Here is an 11,493-nt window from a genome sequence, read left to right on the forward strand (position 1 = left end):
AGAGGGAGCTCTTCTTAATATTTTGACACCAAAATCATGTCGATACACCTTACCGACTGCGAGTAAAGCCACCCACGCTTTAACTTGACAGACTGTACTCGTTCATATTCGAATTACCCATCAGGGATATCGAAAGGTGTCATCCTAACAAAATATGGTGCCATGCTAATCTGGTGATATCCAGACAAAAAAGCTAAAGTAGTGAAGAAGTGGCTACCAGCTAGGCGATCCAACAAATCCTCAATTATTGGTAGGGGGTGGGGATCTTTTTTTATTATTTCATTAAGGGCGGGAGATTCAACGCAAAGCTGCTTTTTCCCATTTTTCTTAGTAGTCAATAATGCTGGTCTAGAATATGGGGATCCTGCAGGTTGCATTATACTATTTTTCAATAAGTCCTGAACGATATTTCTCAACTCCTTTTTTCTATCTCTGTCATTCTGTAGGGACTGTGTTCAAACACCTGATCTGATTTTAGTTTGACTTCTATTTGTACATTTGGTATTGCTTTCAAATTGCTTGAATCATTCGCGAAGCATGTAGAGAAATCTTTTACAACCCCGAAAAGTTTTGGCGCATCTTGTTGAGTAACGTTCCCAACGCCCCAATGGTTTACCCAGTTTGTATGAAGTACGTACATGTTTTTGAATTATTCGGACATTCGGTTTTCTTGTGCCCTTCCTGTTCATAAATTTAGCAAAAAATAATTATCGCATCTTGAACTCACTTTTAAAATTGTTTCCATTTTTGTGAAAAAAGCCGGGGGAATTGTACCCAATTTATCACATGACGAAGTATCACATGCCATTAAAGTCTGTAACTTTTGAATAGGACTCCACCGCCTACTACTGAGTTCTTCTTTTCTTGACACTGCAAGGCCTTGCTTGATAACCTCGTTGTTCAGCAATGGAATGCCTTGACTGGGAATCTCCAGGTTTGGCAGTGGAAGGAATTGACTGGGAACCTCCTGGTTCAGCAGTGGAATTGTGTGACTAAGAATCTCTGATGAGAAGAGGGCAGTCCTTAGCAATAGGTCTCTTCAAATGATTTGCAATAGCATTTTGAACGGCGACAACTCGTACTCTATCGTCACGAACTGGGTGACATTCGAGCACACGGCCTAGTGCCCACTTCGTTGGAGGAAGGTTTTCTTCATGAATAAGCACAAAGTCCCCTTGCTGGATGTTCGGTTTTGCAGTTCGCCATTTTTTTCTCTCTTGAAGAGGATGAAGGTAATTATGTGTCCACTGATTCCATAGTTGCTGATAAAGTTGCTGGAACAGCTTCCAACGAGAAACTTTGTCTATGTTTAGGTCCAAAATTGACGGCTTAGGCACGGCTACTAGAGGCCTACCGGTTGTTTCAGGAAAGTTGTAAATTTTTCAAGCGTCAGAGTTTTGCTCCCTACGACTTGTTGAAGGTGACACTTCATTCATTTAACTCCAGCTTCCCATATTCCACCGAAGTGTGGCGCACCTGGAGGAATGAAGTGTCATGTAGTACCATCGGAGGCTAGATGTGCTGGAAGATTATTATCCATTGTAACATTACGCACTGAAAGGCAGACAAATAGAACAATGTAACCTTATAAGCCTTGTAACCTCGTCGTTTATATAATCGAACCATAATGGGTCAGTATAGTCTTACTTCTGTGTCCTGGAATGCTGAAATAGAATATTAGGTTCTTTTGGAAGATCCCCCATTATCTGTAATCTTAACTTAGCCTTAATACTGGCGCGAATACACTTGATGCAACCGTGAATGTGTGATGTGCCCGAGTACGATAGCCCTAAATCCAATACTGTTGCCTTAATATGCAGATTGTTAGTTGTGGTCCTCCATGTTTAGCAGTCAGATGAGCGTGTTCAATTATTAGATCAGTGATTCCATGCTGAAGAAGAATTATCGGATGTTTTTCTTTATATCGGTGCAGAGAATTGTGTAATCGTCCACCCACTCTTATGATGCCATTCTGGACTATCGGATTCAGACAAAGACGGCAGTTGCTTCTTTCCTTTTAGAGCTTTTAGTTCTCGAGCAAAGACAAATTGTTGGACTTAATTTATCCAGAACAAATAAGCCTGGGAGATATCGCGGGCTATCAAGGGCTTCGGATAAAACTGATATGCAGCAAGTCGTAGATAATTAAATTATTTAGTCCAGTAAGCTGTGACTCTTGACAATTTGGGCCACGAGGAAAAGTTTTCGTGCAAATTCCATACCGGGCGAATATTTAGCGTATGCACTTTTATCTTTTCCTTATTATTCTTTTCTTTAATCTTGATGTTGTGATCAACCAGCTCTCTTGACTAAGGCCACTTTACTGAATGTTCCCGCAGCCTGGGTGGTCTGCGTGGAATTCAGACCTTTTGAAGATAATTTCTGTTCTTGCGATATTCGCCCCACTGAGTCTTCAAATTGTCCGGTGGTGGATCGTCCCAGTCAATGTTTCTAATCCACATTTTTTGTATAAAAATTGTTGCCGCAATTATGACTGGTGTGGTCCATCCCAATGGATCGAAGGACTGCGTGAACGTTGAAAGCACTGATCTTTTTGTTGGTTCACTTTCAATTTGCGGAAAATCACCCTTGCAGCTAAAAGTGTCCTTCGTGGAATCCCATGCGAGTCCGAGAACCTTTAGATTTTCATCTTCTTTGAGTTGATGAACTTCACCTGAGGCCAGCATATCTGATAGTAAATTCAATAAATAATAAGTAGTCGGGATCCACTCGGGTAACTTTCTTTTTCGTAAAGAGCGAGTTTCTTCATGTATCGAATGGCAAGGTATGGAGATGATGTTTTTGCATGCGTTACGGTATTCCAGACAAAAGCTTGTATATCTTTGTTTTTTTCGGAGAACCATAAGATTCGTTGGTAATCTCGATCAGCTGCATGGATCCAAATTTTTAAAAGCATCTTTTTCGACATCGGCAATGAGGACTACTGCGTGTTTTCGCCACCTTAGAAGCACGTTGATAATATCTGGTTGCAATTTTTAAAGCCATCAAATGATGGTTGAGTGGGATTCCGTTCGAAGTAGGATATTTTTCATTGTACACGACTCCTAGTTTGATAGTACTAGGCAGTCTGATAAGTACCTACAAATTCTAAGAGATGGCATTAGTATTCACTAATGTGAACCATTTTCGTCGAGCAAGATCCTTCAAATGACGCCTGTCAAAACTTCAGCCACTTATGTTTACACATTTACAAGTTACAGCACTGAGAAGCGACTAACCTCCGAGTTTTTTTAATATGGAAAAATCTGAGTTTCGAGTTTTGATCAAACACTACTATCTTCGCATGAAAACGATATTCGAGACCAAGGCCAAGCTGGAAAAGTATTACCCGGACTCTGCGCCGTCGATTCGAACGATTCATAAGTGGTTTACCGAGTTTCGTTGTGGCCGTACGATCACAGTTGATGCTGAACGATTTGGGCGCCCAAAAGAGGTCACTACACTAGAAAATGTCGAAAAAATCCATGATATGATGTTACATGATCCCAAAGTGAAATTGAGAGAGGTATCTAATGCTGTAGGCATATCATTGGAACGTGTGGGCAATATCGTGCATTCAGTTTTAGGCATGAAGAAGCTCTGCGCGCGATGGGTGCCGCGTTTGCTCACAGTGGACCAAAAACGAATTCGTGTGACAACTTCCCAGCAGAATTTGGCATTATTTTCGCGTAAGCCGACCGACTTTTTGCGCCGATTCATAACCATGGATGACACCTGGATCCACTACTGCACTCCTGAGTCAACGCAACAGGCAAAACAGTGGGTTCCACCGGGCCAAAGTGCTCCGAAGCGCCCAAAAACGCAACAATGGGTCGGAAAGGTTATGGCCTCCGTATGTTGGGATGCACATGGCATAATATTCGTGGACTATCTTGAAAAAGGTAAAACTATAACCGGAGCATACTATTCATCATTATTGGACCGATTGAAAATCGAAATCGCTGAAAAACGACCGCATTTAAAGAAGAAAAAACCGCTTTATCATCACGACAATGCGCCTGTTCATTCATGCTTAGTTGCACAAGCAAAATTGCATGAAATCCGCTTCGAATTGGTTCCTCAGCCACCGTATTCACCAGACCTGGCCCCCAGCGACTATTACTTGTTCCCTAACCTGAAGAGATGGCTCACCGGTAAGCGTTTTTACTCAAATGAGGAGCTCATAGCTGAAACTGAGGCGTATTTTGGAGACCTTCCGATCGAGTACTTTTCGGACGGTATCAAAAAGTTAGAAAATCGTTGGACTCGCTGTATCGACCTAAAAGGAGAGTATGTTGAAAAATAAAACCGACTTTAGCCAAAAAAACGTTTCCGTGTTTCATTTTTCAGGGACTTATCAGACTGCCTAGTACTACTAGTTTCACGGTAGACGGTATAATGAGGTAAGTACACAACTTGCTTAGAGGGCCCTTTAATTGTTGCGCTCTCCATGTGATTGAGATCGTAATACTCGTTTAGAAAAGCCTCATAAATTGATGCGCGTTGCCCGTCGAGAGAAATACGATGTTTCAATGTATACATCAAGGATTTTGCTTCAAAAAAGGATTCTCTGATTATAATAGGAGGATTTTCTCTAAAGAATAAACATACAATATATTTACCGTCCTCATCTCTGAAATGAGTTGTCTGGAAATGCGTTTCACATTGCTGTTCTTCTTGACTGATGTGAGTTTCTACTGAAATCTCTTCGATTTGCCAGAACTTTGACGTAATTGTGTCAATATTTTGAGTATGGGCGAGATGACCTGAAATCCTCGTTGCCGATTCTTCCATTTTTGTGATCCTTCCGGAGATAATCCAGCCGAAGATGATCCAGCGTAATCCTTTCAAGAGAATAGGTCCATACACGGTGACTCTCAGGAATATTTCAATTTTTCGACGTGCTCCTAAATGTGGATCTGCTAGAGGTCGATGGTCGGTGAAATCACTTAGAACCGAGGTCAGTTTTGTAGCCTGAGCGATGTACAAGGTGTCCATCACATACGCGTTGATTGCTATGCTTTGTGCACTGCCGTCGATGTTTTCTAATTGCAATTTTACGATTGAACGTGGTGGCATTGTAATCTAATAACCGACACCAGACACTTCGACTTCAACCTTTTCTCTAGCTGGCGGTAATTGTTAAGCGATTGATTCCTTCACGAATGTGGATTGAGATCCTGGATCTATCATTGCGAGCGCGACTACTATGCGACCATTAGCAGCGCGAAGTTTGACTCGTGCCGCTGCAAGAAAACCAAAGACGGTGTTTACGGCCTTGCCCGTCGTGTAATGGACGTTCGTTGTTGACTTCCCTGGTGGCTGAACTGAAGTAAATTTTTCAGCTGTTAATTTAGACTCCTAGTATAAGAAGCTTCCGACATATTAGAGGCGAAGCAAAACGACAACGGGATGACGTTTCGGAAGTTCGAGAACTGGTGGCTTTAGAAGAGGGCACTTCTCCGCAGGATACGGTCAGCGTGAGAGTCGACGCGATCACGTGGCAAAATAGTGGAACCGTATTACCAAAAGAGGGGATCGGTAGGAGAGTGTTGAAGCACAGGAGCGGCGCCTACGTAGCAAAATGCCGTGCCGCGATATACAGGTTTTCCAAAAAGTCCCGCGACAGCCAAATTATTCCTTAGGTACAATTTTTTTGAGAAGGTTGTGGTTATTCTTAAAGTATTATTCAACAAGCAATCCAGTGGTGACCTTAGTTTGGACCTTGACCATGACCTTCATGTTTTTTTTAAGGTCAACTTTATTTTTTTTTAATGGAATGGCCCATTTTTGACATTGGCGTTAAAAAGTGTAGTCAGGTCATAGGTAAGGCGTGACCTTGATGGACGTATCAAGATCATCCAAACTTCAATATGGTCTCAACATTTTTTGGCAAGCTAGCTTGTAAAAATCATCCTCTTACCCTACTTACTTACTTAAACAATGTACATTGAATATTGACCATCGAGTGACCTTAACCATTACCATCAAAGTCATATCAAGGTCACTCTTTGTTTTTAAATTAACCCATTAATTCCCAAAACGAAGAAACTTCTCTCTTACGTTTGAACTTAAATAATTTGATAAAAAAGGCAAAGAATTTATTGCAAACTACTCTTTTCTGCTATTTTAGGGTATGCTCTACACGATGCAATGGTTTAGAAAACGGAAAATATTGATTTTCCATTAATAATTAACAACTTTTTAAAAAAATTTCTTTTTTTAGCAATTTGTTTTCAATCAAAAAGTAGAGGGGGAAGGAATTTGTTAGTGTCAAAAATGTGCACAAAAGTGCACAAAATGTCTGAACTTTTCAAATCCGTTGAGTCTTTTATCTACAATTTTTTCAAATAATGGGGGGGGGGCAAAACAATAGAAACCAAACATTTTAAATTTCGTTTTATCGATATTTTGGGTAATTTTTTCGCTGAAATCATATAAATCATTTTCACAAGCTAGCTTGCGAAAAAATCTTCAGACCATATTAAAGTTTGAATGGCCTTGATACGTCCACCATGGTCCAACCTTACCTATGACCTGACTACACTTTTTAACGTAAAAATTTCCACACTTTTCCGATAGCAAATGTCAAAAATGGGCCATTCCATTTTTAAAAAAAGGTGACCTTGAAATAACCATGAGGGTCATGGTCAAGGTTAAAACTATGGTCACCACTGGATTCCTCGTTGAATTTTACTTCAAGAATGACCTTAGCCTTCTCCAAAAAAATTGTCCCAGGACTTTTTGGACACCCTGTATATGTATTGTAAGAGGCTTCATATTTGAGGCGTTGGTCTTACTCGCATACGCGGACACACACTTCACAAGACCTCACTTAGGCAGGTACGGACTGTGCTCAGACCCACTGCACTGTGGCTTTTGCACACTAACACATGCACTTGCTTCTTTAGATGCTCCACTTTTTATTCTGGGAAAGTTTAAAAATATTTCATGTAGACTACCCCTTCGGTATGCTCCAAGAATCCTTCTTGACGGAGATTTACCTAATTCTACTGAACTTCGTTCACTTTATATACAATTCTAGATGAGCATCCATCCGACGCAATGACACTAACACTGTGTATTCACTATTTCTCACGATGAATTTATATTATCCGGTTCGAAGGACCATTAAATTATAGTTACTTTCTTTTGTAAACATTTAAACTTGATGCAAAATTGCATTGACCAGCAACGACAATAAACTAGGAGAAATAAAAGAGGGAATTTTCACAGTAAATGTAATGGTACATTTTTCTTGTATTCGGTATAACAGTACGTACAAGACTGGTGATCCATGATCACCAATTTCGATGGCTATCCAAAATCTCAGGGGCATAATAACCTTCTTACTGGTAGGGTTTTAAATCCTGAACACTCCGATTGAATTGAAACTAAATATAACCACTTTTTTCTTTCTCGTTAACTTGTTTACTCGAGTAAAGTCGCTGATTACGAAAATGATAGCGGAAATACCCAAAATTTTTATTTTCAAATTCAAAGCATACAAGACCGGTGGTTTTTTTTTTCATTCTTGAATGGTATTTCCATAAACATTGGTTTTAGAGGAAAAAAGTCTTGTGTAAAAATTGTACCAATCGAAAAATACGTTTTTATGTTCTTTAAAACTTATCATATAACTTTATTATTTTTCAAGAAAATGGGGATAATGTGCCAAAAAATATATTTTGTCAAAACTCTAGAAGGTTAGTATTTTCGGAACTTCATACTAAAGTACTTACCTTCGATCAATTTAAAACTATGTATACCCACTTATATCTTCACTCGTGATAGTGGAAATGTCCGCAAATTGGATTTTCATGGTCAAAATACTAAAAACCGGTGTTTTTTCCATTTTTTTAACTTATTTTCCATTAATATCGGTTTCAAAGGAAATAGTTATTTGTGATGCAAGGACCCCAAGTGGAACTTTTTCGGCCAAGCAGTTTTCCGTAATACCTTCTCGATTTTTACAAGGAAGTAAAAAAAATGTTCATCAAAAGTTATAAAAATTTTGGAATTGTAGAAACTTATACTTTATTGTTGATTTTTTTTTGCTTTCCTATAAGAAAATGCAAGACAAAAATAACTATTTGTATTTAATTGTATATTTTTGTTATATTTTGTGGATTAAAAAAATTACATGTTTCAAAAAGTATGCTTGTTATCATACGTTTAATGCTTTAATTTTAAGAAGATTCTCAAAGCACCTACGGTTTTGACGACTGCCTTTTCATTGCAACAACACTTGCGTTTCGCGCTCAACAATAAACAAAATTCAGCAACAAATAAGAAGTAAGTATGTTGTTCAATATAATGTTAATATATAACACTTTTTTTAAATTAACTCAATAGAGATATTGAGTCGTAAGCTTTCATTCCAGTCGTTCAAACTTCAGTTCTCATACAACTCTACTTTGATTACTTCATTTAGAAAATTTAAATTTGTGTCGAATTGAAAAAGTTCAGCCAGATTGTTTTTAAACATTGTTAAAATCTATTGAACATAACGCTTTAAACTTACGAATATCTTAACCAAAAAAATTGCATAATTTTGAAAATGATGTAACTCTTTGAATTTTGGTCTAATAAAAAATTTTCATGAGAATTTTTTCGAAATTCATTTTATATCTAGTACAAGTTTGGATTGATATTTTTTTAATCTATAAACAAAAAATATTCTTTCCATTCTTAAAAAAATTTCGAAATCTGGAAAGGCTTATTAGTATCATTTGCAATTATTTTTGTCGTTTGCTAAAAACGTTGACAACAATTTATGAAACTCATGAAATTTTTTTTATTTTGAAAAAACTCCAGCTTTTTAATATTGATCTGATCGAAAAATTTAACTGAGATACTTTCTAAATATATTTGATATCTAGTTAAAAACTTGAATAAAATTTCTATCTATCATACAAATATTTTTTGTGAATTTAAACAATTTTTTGAAGCATAAAACTTTTCATTTTGGAACCCTTAAAAAGTGTATCAAAGGGTTATTCGACTGGCCAAATCGTTCTAAAGTTCGAGTGGCCACAATATTCTGGTAACCATACCATACATACAGACATAAAGATATACAGGAATACATGCAGACATACAGACATACAGTGACTCTGTAGTGATAAAGAGAAAAAGATACGTTAAAAATCCGCGAACGAAAATTCGGAAGATTACATAAGGTTTGCTCTCATGAATGAGAATATAAAAATTACAGTTTTAGAACTGCTTAACTTTCTTTTGAAGACTTATCTCTCAATGGTTTTTCCGAATACCTTAGATTCTTTGAATTGTATGCATTCTTTGAATTCATTAGATTCTTTGAATTCTTTTAGTTTTGTTAAGATTCTTTTGAATTATTTGAAATCTGTAGAATTTTGCAAATTTTTTTGTACTGTGTAGAATTCTTTGTAATTCTTTGGTTTTCTTTAGAATTCTTTGTAACTGTTTCGAATTCTATAGAATTCTACTAAATTTAGAAGGAGATTCAAGGAGATATGATTAAGAGTAATTTTGTCAGTTTTCAAATTGAATTAACTTACTAACGGTAAGGTACAATAAAAATACATTTATTGTTTCTTTTTGTTTCCTTCATATTTATGTTATAAAAATTCCTTATAATTTCACCTTGGGATTAAAAACAATATTGATTTCGTATTTTTTTTCTGTGTGTAATTAATTTTAAAAAAAAACTTTTTAAATAAGAGAAAAAGGCCCATCGTACATCTGAATATAGCAAGCTACCGCGAGAGCGGTAGCGACATTAGTATAAACACTCTTAGAAATTTCTGTATTAAGTTTAATACACATGTATTGGAAGTTTTTTCAGATATGTATATTAAATTTGAGATACCACCAAATTTGAAAGTTCAAACACACATCTGAAATTCAATATACATTTGTATTAGGACCCCGCACAAAATACTAAGAAAAAATTATACAGTCGATTGGGTTAAAACCAACGGGAATATATTTTTTGAAGTACCCTCAATAAAAGTTCTTATGTACATTATGCTCCAAAAGCCCTTAGATTTTGAGATAAGGGTCAAAACTCACCGTTCAGTCATTCGAGCCAAAACCAGTCGGAATATATTCTTTGAGGTACCCTAAATAAAAGTTCTTATGTACACTATGCCCCAAAAGCCCTTAGACTTTGAAATAAGGTCATTTGAAGGTTAACATTGAAGATTTTAATCATTTTGGTGAAATGGATGAAAATTCAGATACTAAAATCAGATATATTTTAATAACCCAGTAATCTAATAACCTGTTCTTAGTATTACCCAGAATCAACAAATCAACGACGTGGACGTGACAGGTGTTCGACTCCATTGTTTTTTTTGTTTATTTTTTGTATTTTGTTGATGTTTTCTTTTATTACTTTTTTGGGGTTTTGTTTTTTTTTACTTTTTTGGCTTTTTTGTTTATCTATTATTATTTAATAAAGTTTATCTCGATAACTACATTATATTTTTCAATTATTTTGCAATGGATCTATAACTTCCAACTGATTTATATCCATAGCTACATTTTGAACTGATTGCCAAACTCGAAGAGAGGGGTAAGATACATTTGGTTTATGTCGAGCATACTCTAGGTACCAAAGAATAGATGCTATGCATTGAAAAATATCCAGACATCATACTGAGTGGCATTTCTGAATCGAGATGAAATCCTTAATCTGATAAATCCAGGCTCGTTAGCCCTTTGATCAATTTCGTAGAGCTGATCGTCTTCATCATCATCTTCATTTTGAACTCTCACAGTACTATCTTGAATGTACGATGGAATTTCTATCTCATTAAAATACTTATTAATTGTAGCTCCTGCTATTCGGAGAAAATCATTCAAGTTGTGAATACGTGTTGTGGAAATAGTATTAGCAAAGAATTTGAAGATGCTTTTCAAGTGACCATTACGCGCTTCCACTATCCATCTAGTTTTAGTAACAGTGCGAGAGTGATTTGCTTCTTGAGTAGATAACTGATTCTGATTTGGTCTCAAAAGAGATAGCATTTTTATAGTTATACCGAGTCTTTCTAATATTGCAATAGTTTCATGATGACCACAATCGGGAACGAAAATATCGCTTCGCCTAAACCACTCGCGCATTCTGCCAACGTCCAAATCGAATTGGTTCAAGAGAATTCTACCATCGCTATTGCAGCATTTGAAAAGTACGGTCCCTGAATGTCAAGGATGCGACCTATCGAAGCAACTAACGAAGACGGTATTAACGCATGACGACCTTTGTGTACACAGAGTGACTGCCTTAATGCTTTAAAACATGAACTTTTCTCTATATACAGATAAGTACAATCATTGTAGACAATTGCTTTTGGGTCTTCAGGATTTTGATTGTACAAACCATTCGAAAAATCTGTCATATGGTTTCTACGAGGGTAGTTCAATAAGTCCTTAGAATGACCAACAGATGGCGCGCGAATCGCTCCAAATCATCTGTTTTCAGTCAGCACCACTCCCGACTAGATA

The sequence above is a fragment of the Belonocnema kinseyi genome, chromosome 7 (assembly GCF_010883055.1).
Source record: "Belonocnema kinseyi isolate 2016_QV_RU_SX_M_011 chromosome 7, B_treatae_v1, whole genome shotgun sequence".
Taxonomy (NCBI): domain Eukaryota; kingdom Metazoa; phylum Arthropoda; class Insecta; order Hymenoptera; family Cynipidae; genus Belonocnema; species Belonocnema kinseyi.